The sequence below is a fragment of the Callospermophilus lateralis genome, chromosome 3 (genome assembly GCF_048772815.1).
Source record: "Callospermophilus lateralis isolate mCalLat2 chromosome 3, mCalLat2.hap1, whole genome shotgun sequence".
Classification (NCBI taxonomy): domain Eukaryota; kingdom Metazoa; phylum Chordata; class Mammalia; order Rodentia; family Sciuridae; genus Callospermophilus; species Callospermophilus lateralis.
In genome coordinates, this window is record NC_135307.1 from 111806910 (window position 1) to 111820222 (window position 13313).

Consider the following 13313-nt stretch of genomic DNA (forward strand, 5'->3'; position numbering starts at 1 on the left):
AGAACTGGGAGCCAATGGGGTGCATCCCAGGTCAAGGGCAAAGGGGGTGAGATGAAGTGTTCTTCCTCTTTTGTCTTTCTGTTCTCCCCAGGTCCTCAACAGGTGGCACAATGTCACCCCAGGCTAAGAAAGACAGTCTACTGTCTACCACAGAGGCCACTGATTCAAATGCTCATCTCACAGGCACAACTTCAAAGCACATGGCTTCTGGGCACCGTTGGCCAGTCCAGTGACAAGAAATTTAACTACCGTAGGCAGCTCTTGAAACTGTTTACCTGGGATCTTCTCTTTAAATTCTTTTTTTTTTTAAATATTTAAAAACATTTTAGTTGTAGTTGGACACAATACTTTCATTTTATTTATTTTTATGTGGTGCTGAGGATTGAACCCAGGGCCCTGCTAGGTGAGCGATCCACCACTGAGCCACAACCCCAGCCCTGGGCTGTTCTTTTTGTTGCACAGGATCACAGACTACGTAGGCATAGCCTGCATCCAGTGCAGATTGTAGCAGGGGACACAAGGCTTCCAAGGAATGGCTCCAGAAAAGAGGGACTTAAGTTTATGCCAGGTACTTAACTTAGTAAAGAGATGTTGGTAGTTCTGGTCCAAAGTTTGGAGCTAGATTGATCATAGCTTCATAGAAAGAAAACAAATGAAAGAGAAAAGGCAATCATTAGCTCATGAAAAAAAAAAAAAGTCATTCCAAAGAAAATAATGTCATCTAGTGCTCTAGGTGGCTCAGTCCTGACTCATATTTACATAATCATAATCATAGTAATGCTGAATTAGAGACTTGAGCAAATATTGTGGTTCGATCATATGGAAAGGTGGAAGTGTGGTGTGTGTGTGTGTGTGTGTGTGTGTGTGTGTGTGTGTGTGTACTGGGGGAGAAGTACAAAACAGCTATGTGGTCATCTGTGACAGTTAGTGGCAAATGTCTAAAATTTTAAAAATCAGGAATCAATGTCAAAAGCCAGACTCAACAATTTAGCAAGGCCCTAAGCAACTTTGTGAGACCCTGTCTCATAAAAACAAAAAGAATCAGGGATGTGGCTCAGTGGTTCAGTACCCCTGGGTTCAGTTCCCGGTACCAAAAAAAAAAAAAAAAAAAAAATCAAGTAAAAGACACATCTGCCCTCCCATGTTCACTGCCACCCTATTCACCATGACCAAGCAATGGAATCAACCTAAGTGCCCACCAGCTGATGAATAGATGAAGAAAATGTGGTTTTAAACAATGGAATATTATTCATTCTCTAAAAAGAAGAAAACTTATCATCTGTGATGACATGGAGGAAGCTGGATGGCATACTGCTAAGTGAAGTCGGCTGGGTGCAGAAAGACAGATGTCACATGCTCTCATTTATGCACGAAATCACAAAAGTCAAACTCATAGGAACAGAGATTAAAACAGTGGTCTCAAGAGGCCGGGTCTGGGAGACTGGTGTTGGTCAAAGGACACACACCACTTCAGTTAGACAGGAAGAATAAGTTCAAGAGACCTAGTGCACATCATAGTCACCATAATCAATAACAACATACTGTATACTTGAGCATTGCTAAGGGAGTAGACTTAAAGTGTTCTCACCACACACACACACAAAAATTTAAGTGAGAAAATGCTATTTTCGACAGCTTGGTTTAGCCAGTCCACAATGTGTTCCTATACTAAAATGTCATGTTGTGCATCACCAATATATACAATTTTTACTTATCAGAAAATAAATTAAAAGAAAGTTTAAAAAAAAAAACCAGAAAAGTTGGTTAAGTAGAAACGTGCAGGTAAATACACTCTAAAAATTGATGCTTCTGGTTCATGGGAGGTTGTTTCAGAGACTTTGTTTTTGTTGTATATTTTACAGTATTGTGGCTGGGCATGGTAGTGCACACCTGTAATCCTGGCAGCTCAGGAGGCTGAGGCAGGAGGATCGCAAGTTCAAAGCCAACCTCAGCAAAAAAGTCGAGGTGCTAAGCAACTCAGTGAGACTCTGTCTCAATAAAATATAAAAAAGGGGCTGGGGTTGTGGCTCTGTGGTTGAGTGTCCCTGGGCTCCGTCCCTGGTACCAAAACAAATTTTACAGTGTTATTTAACTTTTTAAGACTAAGCACAATATTGCCATGATTAGAATTAAAATTTAAAGAACTTAAAGATAAGGCAAGGACGTGTCAAGGGCTGTCCCTGCCAAGCTCTGCTGTACCCTACCCTGCTCCTCCTGGGGAAGAGTGGCAGGGACCAAGGAGAGCCAGCCCTCGGTGCCGGGGACGTTTCTTCTCCGCAGAAGGGTCTCTGAGGCATCTGCTCCACCACAGCTGGGGGGTCTGGTGGTGGCCTATCTCATGGCCAGAAGCCCAGGGAGACAGCTCCCCGCTCCAGCCTGCCCGGTGTTGGGTGGCGGGGTGCTTGGGAAGCCCCCGCAAGCCAGAGAGGGGGGTTGTTTTTCCTCTGAGACTCAGGCACTTCTGGTAACCATTGTTCCCGAGTGTGGTTTTTCAAAAACTTATTCTCTGCAAATTCCATGGGCAGCCCAGACTGAGTCGTCCGTCTAGGAATTTGAGGGGCCAAGAGCAGAAATAACATTTTATAGGAAAAGGGGGATCAAAGCCCGCAGGCTCTCTGCGGAATCCACCAGGTCTTGCACTTTCAGGCTCACACCTCGTTAACGGCCTGCTGCGCCCCGCCAGCTTGGTTTTCAACAAGCTGCCCTTGGTGTGCTCTGGCTCTTTGTAACATCTTGCAGGCAAATCGCTGTTTATCCTAGAACTGGGGTAAGTTCCCAGTGACCCCAAAGCAGGACCCAAGCCCCATCATACAAAAGATCTTGTTAACATAGGTGGCTCATCTTTCTCTACATTCTTTCCCCCTCTGGAGCAATGGTATCGATTTCTCTGATGCTTTACAGTTGACAGAGCACCTCACCATGCCACCTGTGGAATGTCAACATGGGAAGGGCAAGGAGTAGTGCTTCCACTTTATAGATGGGGAAAATGAGGTTCAGAGAGGTTAAGGGACCTACCCATGATCACACAGCTAGAAGGTGTGGAGTTGGAAATGGAACCCAGGTTTCCAAGGTCTTGGCTAGTGTCAACACAAGACATTTTTGAAAGTGCCAGCCCCTGACTCTGAGGCAGTGGCCCAGGCACACCTCACCCGCCTGCTTTTCTTACGTGGCACTTGGCCTCCTGGCCTCTCCGGCTCCTGCCCTTCCTCAACCCTACCCTCCGTCTCAGGACTTGAGTTTGGGCTGTAAGCATCCATTGGCAGAGTCTGAAGTTAGTCCACTCTGAAGCGTGACTAAGTACCCCTCAGTCCTTCCCAGGCCAATGTTGACCGGGCCACAGACTTGATGTCTAAATCCTTGCTCTGCAACTCGATGGCTGTGGCCTTGGGCAAAACCTGAAGGGGTCTGGGTTTCCACGTCCGGTTTGAAGTGAGGGCAATCATTCCACGTAGTGGGGTCTTGATAGATCAGATAACCAGAATGACTCGCCCATTCTACAAGAGAAAGGGACCACTAATATCCACCAGAGTCCACTGGCCTCAGCCACACCCACCATCCACCCCACTTCACAGGTGAGAATATCGACACTCAGGAACAATAGCTGACTTGTCCAAAGCCACACAGAGGGTTGGTGGGAAGTTCAGGCCTAGGTCATAACTCGGCCTGTTCCCAGTCCCAAGTTGGCCCATGTGGGGGACATCAACATCTGCCTGTAATGTACCTACCCTTCAGTGCCCAGGCCAGTCCCTGTCTCTTGGCCTTCAGAAAGTGGCTGGTAAATTCTTTCCTGGAAACATAAGCATCAGGCTAGGGATGTGACTCAGTGGCACCACACTTGCGTAGCAAGCAGAGGCCCTGGGTTCCATCCTCACCACCACAATAAATAAATATAAAAAAATCAGAACTTAAACGTCTTAAAATGCTTGTGGCTGCAAGTAACAATCCATGACTGAACCATGAGGGAAATACGTGACATCTCACGAGAAGCTATCCGGTGACTCAGACTTGTGAGTTCGGGCTCAGTGTGGCTGTCCCTGAGTGACAGGGTGGATGTGGCAATTCGGGGGACTCACACAGGTGGATGAGTTCAGAGAAGGGGGCCTTTCCTGCTCCATGTGGCTGCTGACTAACAAGTGAGAGAGCTTTCCCAGGAGCCCCCGCCCCTCTGCCCACAGAAGCCCCTTCACGTCTCTCTGGCCATAGCCATGTCATGGGCCAGCCTTGGAACCGAGACTGACTTGAGCTTTGTCAGCGTCTACCCTGGGTTCCATACAGGGGAGGACACCGGAACAGACAGACAGACAAACATAGGCTATGGTCAGAAGCCCCCACTGAGGCTGCCGCCCAAGGACCCACCATAGTGAGCCCAGGAGAGCAGGCAGCCTGCAGCCTGGAGGAGTCCTGTCCCTCCTCTCCCGCTTCACTGGCTCCTCCTGAGCCCTCCCACTGAGCCCTGCCCTTCTCACCTCTCTCCTGGTTCTGCCCCTCTGCCTTTCTTCCCTCCTTCCCTCCACCTCTCCAGTCCCTCCTTCCGGCTGCCTTCCTAGTCCTGCCCCTCTCTTCCTCACTTATCACCTTTCTGCCAGACTTTAGACTCTGGTCAAAAAGTTTCTTCAAACCCCTTCTCTTTCCCGAGTTTGCCAAGTCTTCCCGGGCTGCCTAGAATTCGCCCCTGCCCTTTCCTGGCGTGGGATACCTACTTGGAAGAGGAGCCTTCTGGAGACACAGTCCCTGGACCCCAAGTTATGAGCCTGACCATAGAAATCCCTGGCCCCCAGAGTAGGCCCATGCAGGGCTTGGAGGAACGAACTGTTTGGGAAATAACAAGAGAGCTCTGGCCTTTGCCAAAGGAACAGCATGAAGGAGGGTGGAAGCACCTGGAACTGCCCGCGCCCCCTGCCCTGGTCTGCAGCGAGGAGTTCCAGGAGGGTCTTGGAGCTGGGCTGGCGCACGTGCCTCATCTTCCCAGTTGGAGCGCCTGGCCCCAGAGGCCCTAGGCCAGCCCCGGGCACAGGCAGCAGGCACTGGTGGCCTCCACCCTGAGTCCAGCAGGCTGGCCTGGCACCGGGATGCCCCTGTCCTGGAAGGCAGCTGCCCCTAACATGAACTTGCTGCTCTCTGAAGGTTCCCCAAATTGCTGAGGCCTGGGAGCCGGTCAGGGCTGTCGCGACTCTGGGGGAGAAGGAGTGACTTCATCCACATTCTTTCCAGCTTCTAGTCCTTGCTATATTTTTGAGGGCAAAATGCCATCACCCAGACCCTTTCTAAACCTCCGTGTGGCTTTCCAACGGGACAGAAAGGGGCTTCTGCTCTCCAGGAAAACCTCTATCCCAGTCCTCCAGGGCCTGGGAACCTCACCCACCCAGCCAGGAGCCGTAAATGCTGCCTTTGTTCAGGGAAGGGGCCTGGAGAGCCACCAGGTCTGAGCACGGTGACGGCTTTCCCTCCTGGGCTCTGCCTGGGCCGGGGAACCAGTGATCCTGTGCCAAGCAGCACAGCCACTCGGGTGGCAACGGATGGTGCTGTGAACTCCCGTGGGCCCCACGCACTGAGCCAGGGCGGGGCGGGGAGCATGGCCCCAGCTGAAGGGCTTCATCATAAACACCCTGGTTCTGCTACCAGGCAGACCACCCCTCTGAGCAAGCACTGCTCGGGGCCTGGGGTCTCTGCCTGGGGTCTCTGCCAAGCTCCTCCCCTTCCTCCCTCCACAGCCAGCACCATCTGGTACATGGCAGGATCCCTACCCACCCTTGCCGCTGCTGAAATACATCCACGGTTCTGCCAGGTTCCTCGCCAAAAACTGCCTCTTCCTGAAGTCCTTCCAGGTGTCCAGTCAGAATTGAGCAGTTTCCCCTGTTCCCTGTATACTTGTTATCCCACCTGGGTAACTCTGGGTCCGCCTCTCCTTCCTGCATCCCCAGCTCAGTGCCAGGTCAGCATCCTGCAGGAACAGGGTCCTCAGCCCTGTTGATGTAGACTCACTCTCTTTTAAGCACTCCATCTGGGTGAAACTAATATTAGTTAGCTAATAGCTAGTGTTTATTGAGAACTTCCTAGGTGTCTGATCAGAGTCAAAGTACAGTGTGGGCACTGATTCATGTGGGGAAACTAAGGCACAGAGATGTTAGGCAAACTGCTCAGAGCCACACAGTAAGTGGCAAAGCCTAGATTTAACTGTGGATAGCTTTTGCCTTTAGCCTCTGCTCCCTGTCTCAGAGTGGGTGGGAACACAGGGTCGGACTGTTGGGGCTTGAATCAGGGCCCTACCTTCCCTACCTGTGTGAGCTTGACAGTGTCACCTGGTGTCTTTGTGCTCGAGTTTCCTCAGGTATGAAATAGAGGCAATAATAGTAGCTACGTCACAGCTTCAAAATGAGAATTCAGTAAAAAAAATGTGTGAGAGATGTCTTTGCACAGAACTTGGCATGTATAAAGAGCACTCAAGCAAGCGCAATGCCTGTCCTCCTCCTGGGGCGTCCCATCTCAGGATGTTCCCAGCCCCCAGCTTGAGGACCAGGCATTGAGTGCCACTCCCAGGGAAATTCTTGGCAGCGTCACACTGTGTGACTCCCAAATGCAAGAGCCACCCCTGCCCAGGATTCCGGCAGGGTCTGCCTATGTCTTGGGGCCGGATGAGGTCAGGGCCAGTACTGCCATCTGACACCTCCCAATTCCACCCATCCCAACACCCCAGAAATAAGCCACTCTCACTGTCATCGAGCCACCAGGGCAGGATCCCAGCATTAGAAGACAAATCCCAAACACCCCGGGGTTGCAGTCAGAGGCCCAGAGAGACGAGATCCTCTGTGTCTTTCATGAAAGACATTGTCGCACTGTCCCCAGGGCTTCCCCACAGGCAGGAGACTTGTACTGACATAAAACTGCTTCAAAAGATGTATGTGTGAGGAAGAGACCTGGGGGTGCAAGCAAGAATAGAGCTGTGTGAGGTCGGTGGCATAGAAGGGTGTGCGTGCATGTGGGTGTATGTGTGTGTGGTATTTGGGCCTCTGGATGCAAGTGTACCTGCAGCTGGCTCTCTATTCTGGATTTGCCTCCTGTTGGGAGTTAAGGATGTGGGCTTTGGGGCCAGGCTGCCCAGGTCAGATTGTGGCTCTCCCACTTACTTGCCAGCTGGGGGTGTTGTATGAGTCCACCTGCTCCTTGTGTTCCTTGTCTTTAAAATGTGGATAGGAATACCTACGTCTAGGCCATCCCCAACACAGCCGTTAGGTGTCAGCTACCCTCAGTGCTGAGTATGGCTCCTGACCTGGGCATACTGACCTGGGTTTCTCTCACTGGCAACAGAAAGAGTCCTGCCTGGGAATGTCTTCCAAGGCTGGCAAGGAGGAAGGCTGGCACCTGGCCCTGCCTGCATGGAACTGCCCACAGGGCCACAGACTGGTTCCCAGTCCCCTCTTTACCCAGTCACCTCCCCTTAGACACATAAGATGGGCCAGTTCTGACCAGCGTGCCTTCTGGCACTCTTAACCCCACCAGGAAAGAACTAGAACTGGATGCCCTGGAGGACTCAGAGTCCAGTGAGGCTGGACACTTGTGCCCACTGACCCTGCCACAGTCTCTTTCTCCCTAACCCATTAGTTTCACTTGAAAGATAAGCAATGAGTCCTTTTCTGGCTGGCTTGTGGTGCTCTGGGCAGCTAACAGCTGTCCTGCTCATCCCGTGGCAGCTGCAGCCCAACAATGGCCTCTGCCCAGCAGGCTGAGCTTGCTGCAAATAGCTGGACCCTCTGAAACCTACAAAAACCTGACACCTTCCAACCAAAGGAAATGCCCAGCAGGGCCCAGGCCAAGGACATCACAGTTATAGTTACAATGCCATTTACTGAACCTGGGACAGGGCTACTTGACCACATGAGGCTGGGGCCTGGCCAGGAAAATGCCCCCCAAGCCATTCAGGGCCTTCCAGCTATAGCAGCTGCTGCCATGGGACAAAAACAAGCCCAGATCTGGGGTACTTTCTTTCCAGTCACATCAGTCTTGAGCATAAATTCTCCTCCCTCCCTGGTCCCCTGGATGGCTGCTAGCCGCAGCTGAACAATGAACCTGAAGCCTTTGTATTGGCTACCGACTGCTGCCTAACAAATTGCCCCAGCTTAGCAGCTGAAGACAACGAGCGGTTATTGTCTCAGAAGCTCTGCAAGGTGGGAATCTGGGACCTCTCAGGAGGTCAGGCTGTCTGCCAGGGCTGCATCTGCAGTTTCTCCTCCTCCACTCCGTAGGGTTCCCTGTGATGTGGCAGCAGCTTCCCTCAGAGAGGGAAGTTACCATTAATGTCCTTGATAATTAAATCTTGGAAGTGATACCCCCTCACTTCTGCCCTATTGTGTTATTAACACAGAACAACCCTGGTACTGAGCAGGAGGAGACAGTGCTGGACATGAGGAGGGCAGGTGGGGGCCGGTAGGGCCATGTTGGAGGCTGGTAGCTGAAGGTTTGGAGCCAGGAAATGGGGAAGGGAAAGCTGGAGTTGAGAGAAGTTAGAAATGTGAATGGCGACACTCATGCTTCAATCCAACCAGGCACTTACCCAAGAGACTTGGACACATAACCCATCAGACACAGAGTGCCCAGAGCCCTAGAGGAGTAGGATGAGGAGAATGGCTCTGCTCTGAGCAGGTGGGGGCATTGGGGATGAACAGACTGTAGACCCGAGAAAGAAGGGGTCATGCCCCGGAGACCCCCAGTGGGGCTGGCCACGCATCTGTCAGGTCCTGTCTGTCTGCTAGCATGGTGACCTGTGCAGGTGTGCTGTGGGGAGAGGGAGGCGAGGCTGCAGGAAGGGAAGGCTTTGTTCAGACAGAGGCCTCCAGGACACTGGAGTAGAAGGAACCATGGAAGCCTGTGCTTAGAGAGAGAGAAACAGCAGGTGGGCAGCTTTCGGGACACCATCCCCAGGGTGCCTGCTACAGTCCTCCTGTCCCATCTCCTGGCACACTTCCTTCTCATTTTGCACCACCACATCTAGGTTCTGCACATTTCTAGCAGGGATTTCAGCTCATCTTTTTCAGGTAGATGTGAATGTCTATCCTGGGCTCTGGAGCCTGTGCAAACCGCAGAGGTTTTGAACCAACCCCCCTTTTCTTTAGACTCCTGCTCGCCCCACTCCCCAAATTCATCTCCAGCTGCCCCATATCTGGCCTGGTTCTGCTGGAAACTTCATCCCCAAGGGAGCAGAGCAAGTGGGCTGCTGCAGAGCCAGCCAGCAAATTCCTGAAGCATGAACAGGTTGGTTTTCATCAAAAGATTTGAAAGTTCTGGACAGCCAGACATGTCTCTTTGGGATAATGACATTTGCAGGCCTTAATGCCTGCTTTCCAGCTCCTGTGCATGGAAGCTCTCTGCCTCCCAAAGCTGCCACCTCCAAGTCCCCAAATCCCCAGGCCAATATCCCTGAGGCATTCTCCTCCCTTCTAGAAACCTCCAGGACCTGGAGTCTGACTGGATAGGACAAAACCCAACTCCCATAAACCAGGCAATATAGCCAGGAGGCAGTAGAGGGCTCTAGGCTGGAGCTCTAAGTCATCACAGCCAAGCCCCAGGCCTGACTCTCCAGGCATGGCCAGCACCCCCCCTTCACATTCTGGTCCCTATGATGGTGCACCCCAGCCTCCTCTCCTGCCAAGCTACTCAGCAAATTCTCCTCCTTGATACCAGGGATGCTTGATTTTATGTGTTAACTTGACTGGGCTATGGGATGCCCAGGTATCTGATTGAAAATTATTTCTGGGGTATGTTTGTGAGAGTGGTTCCAGGAAAGCGTGGCATTTGAATTATAAACTAAATAAAGTAGTGGCCCTTCCCAGGGTGGGTGAGCATCATCAAGTCCATTGAGAAACAAAAATATGAGAAAAGTTAAATTCTCTCTCTCTCTCTCTCTCTCTCTCTCTCTCTCTCTCTCTCTCCTTCTGATGTGGACTGGAATTGACACCATGGCTGTCCTGGGTCTCTGGCTTGTAGACAGTAGATCTTGGGATTCTTCAGCTTCCATAATCATGTAAGCCAATTCCACATACATATTCCATGGGTTCCGTTTTGCTAGAGAACCCCAATCCAGTGCTGTTAGAAGACAAATAAACGGGATCCTTGAGATCAGAGTTTGACTCTACATTCAACTTGTGGGTCCCTTCTAGAAAGTTGGGTCACCTCTCTGCCCTTGGGGACCCCTGGGCACAGTCCCTGCCCTTCCTCACCTCACAAGAAAATGAGTTGATGAGATTGTGTAGCTGAGTGAACATTAGCCATCATATGCCCACTCTATGTAGAGGTTTGTGTGTCATTGGTGCAAGGTTACCCACAACATGACACGAGTATTTGTGCCAAATTCAGTTCGGACCACCCCCTCAGCACCTCCTACCAAGTAGTTCAAAGGGAATGATACTTCTGGAGGAATAACAACTGTGACCTGTAGGTACTTGCATTCACATCTGAAGTATCATGAAAGAGTCAGATGTCCTCATGCAAACCTGTTCAAAGTCCTGGGGCCAGGCTGGCTTCCTCTTGTTATAAATGTCTCTTTCACTCCCTGGAGGTGACTTCCATGAGGACAACTCATGGCTTCTAAATATGAACCAGGTAGGGGGGATTTGTTTCCCCCACTCTTCTCTCCCACCCTCTCTGCCCGCCCACCTCTGAAGCTGCTGAGGAATTTCCATGACAAGTGTGGCCGTGTGAGCGGAGCCTATGACAGGGCAACATTGTAGCTGAATATGAAGAAGATTTGTTGAAGCCCTAACCCCCAGGCCCTGTGAGCGAGTGTGACTTTATTAGAAATAGAATCTTCACAAATTTACACATTAGGATGAGGCTGTCAGGAGGGGCCCTGATCCACTATGACTGGTATCTTTAAAGAACCAGGAGAAGAGACACAGACAGAGGGACACTCGGCAAGAACGCTGTGTGGTGAGGGACACAGGGATAGGAATGATGTGCCTAAAAGCCAAGAGCCCCAAGAACTGGCAGCAACACCAGAAGCCAAGAGAAAGGCATGGGGAAGCTCTTTCCTAGAGCCGTCTGAGACAGCAGGCCCTGCGGAGACCTTGGCCTCAGTCTGCAGCCTCCATGGCTGTGGGGAGCAGGTTTCTGGTCTTTATCCCCCAACCCCGTGTGGCACAGTGGCCCCGGGGAAACTATCACAGGCCCTGTACCCGGAGCAGATGTCCAAACGCTTCCTGAAGAAGAGCCCTGCAAACTGAGACCCAGGGGCTGCGTTCAGTCAGGGTTGCTTTATTTATAGGAGCAGAGTTCCTTAAAAAAAGTCAGTGAAAGGCCATAATGAGGTGGGCTTCAGCGGACCTAGGCAGCTCATGGAGGCCAATGGAGACAGTGGCTGGAGCTCATGGCCTTGGAGCCTGGGGGTAGGAATTCTGGCCAAGGCTGCGGTCTTCCTTGGTTGGGGCAGCATGGTCTCCCTCGCCTCGCTTCTCTCTCTCTCTACCTCTACATTTCTCTCTGCCATGTGCTCCTTTTCCTCTCCAGCTCCCAGGTAGCTTCTTACTTACTCCCTGGTCTCGGTGCACAGTCACCCTGCAGGAGGCCTGCGTAGCCACCCTAGCCAAGTGGTCTTTCATCACTGCATCTTATGTCCTGTTTGGTTTATGTGTAACAGCCCAACCACAATCATTGTGTTGACTTATTTGTTAATTTGTTTTTCATCTGCTTTTCTCACAAAATTAGAATCATACCGCACTAAGACTAGGGAGGGGTGACCTAGGCCAGGTTGTGTTTTCTGAAGATCCAGGAGCTGCAGGTGGAGAATGAGTGGGGCAGGACCTCACGCGAGGCCTGGCACCTAGTGAATGCCCACAGGTGGGAGCCATGAGAGCAGCACCAGAAGCCATCAAGGAGTCTGCTCGAGGGTGGGTGGTGGCCTGGGTGATGCCACCGCAGGGAGGTGGAGAGAAGCAGGTGGCTCCTGAGACACCTAGGGAGAAGAACGGAGGTGAGGCGGTGCCTGATCAGGTGTGGGGAGAAGGAGAGGACAGAGCAAGGACCCCGGGGTTGATGATAGATCAATGGGGAAGTGAGCAGGGTGGCAGGGACCACCTGCCTGGACAGGCTGCTGAGGGAACTGGGGTGGACAGGCTGGTGAGCATCTGCACACACGCCCTGGAGGTCAGAGGGGAGTGCGGGGGCTGCCTGGAGTCCTGCACCTAGAAAGAGTGAAGGAGGCATGGAGACCATCAAGGGGGCTTCAGCAAAGGGGAAATGAGAAAGTGGTCCTCGCAGAACCCTGGGGAACATCCATGTCGGGGCTGGAGAGAGAAGAGAAGCTTGCAGGGGAGACTGGAGGGCCCTGGCTAGAGAGGTAGGAGGGAGTCCACAGGAGGCTGCAGGAAGCCAAGCAGAGCGTTCGACAAGGTGGACATGGCCAGTGCTGTCCAGTTTTGTCTCCAGGACAAGCAAAGTGAGAAAAGGAATACCATATCCTTCGAATTTATTGACATGGAGGTCATTGATAATCATAGTTTAAAACAAAAACAAAAAAAACATTTTCATCATGAGAGGTGAGAGCAAAAGTCATGTGTCAGGTTGCAGTGGTGTGTGTGTGTGTGTGTGTGTGTGTGTGTGTGTGTGTGTGTGTGACAACTAACTCTTCCCAGAAACTATGCCAGAGAGGGAAGAAGAGAAAAGAGTGTAGAAATGGGGGAGAAGGAGAGATGGAGGAAAGCTGGCTTGCTTGTCCTTGAGATGGTCTGCTGTGAACCTCTTGTAACACACAGAACAGAAGAGAAGGACAAGGCTGAAAACACAGAAGAGAGGGAGAGACAGAAGTGACGGCCCTTGAGAAGGTAGGAAGGCTGGGGCGCCGAGCCTGCAGAGAGGGGATGCCCTTGGAAGAAGAAGGGAAAGAGGAGAGGTGGGCGAGGCAGCTCTTCTGGGAAGAGTCCACAGCCCATCAGTAGGGACAGACCCACAAAGCAAATGATCCCACCAAAGCAGCCCAGGGTAGGACAGAAGGCTGGGGGAGGACAGAAGACTTGAAGTAGGCTCCATGCCAGAAGCCTCCGGGTCCTGATCATGGACTCCAACACATCCCCAGGAAAGCCACTCTGAGCTTTACAAGAGACACCCGGGCCCATGACATATATGCATTCTCCCTGTACCCCTCACCACCCCCTGGAGCACTTCTCCATGAAACCTAGATCGCTCTCCTTCTCCTTTTCTCTGATTTTCTTTGATTGACAGGATTTCATCATCACCTCTCCCTGGGGTGAGCAGAAGAATGGCTGCCACAAGCATCTCCATGTCTCCATCCCAGGAACCCGAGAATGTGTTATTTTACTTGGATAAAT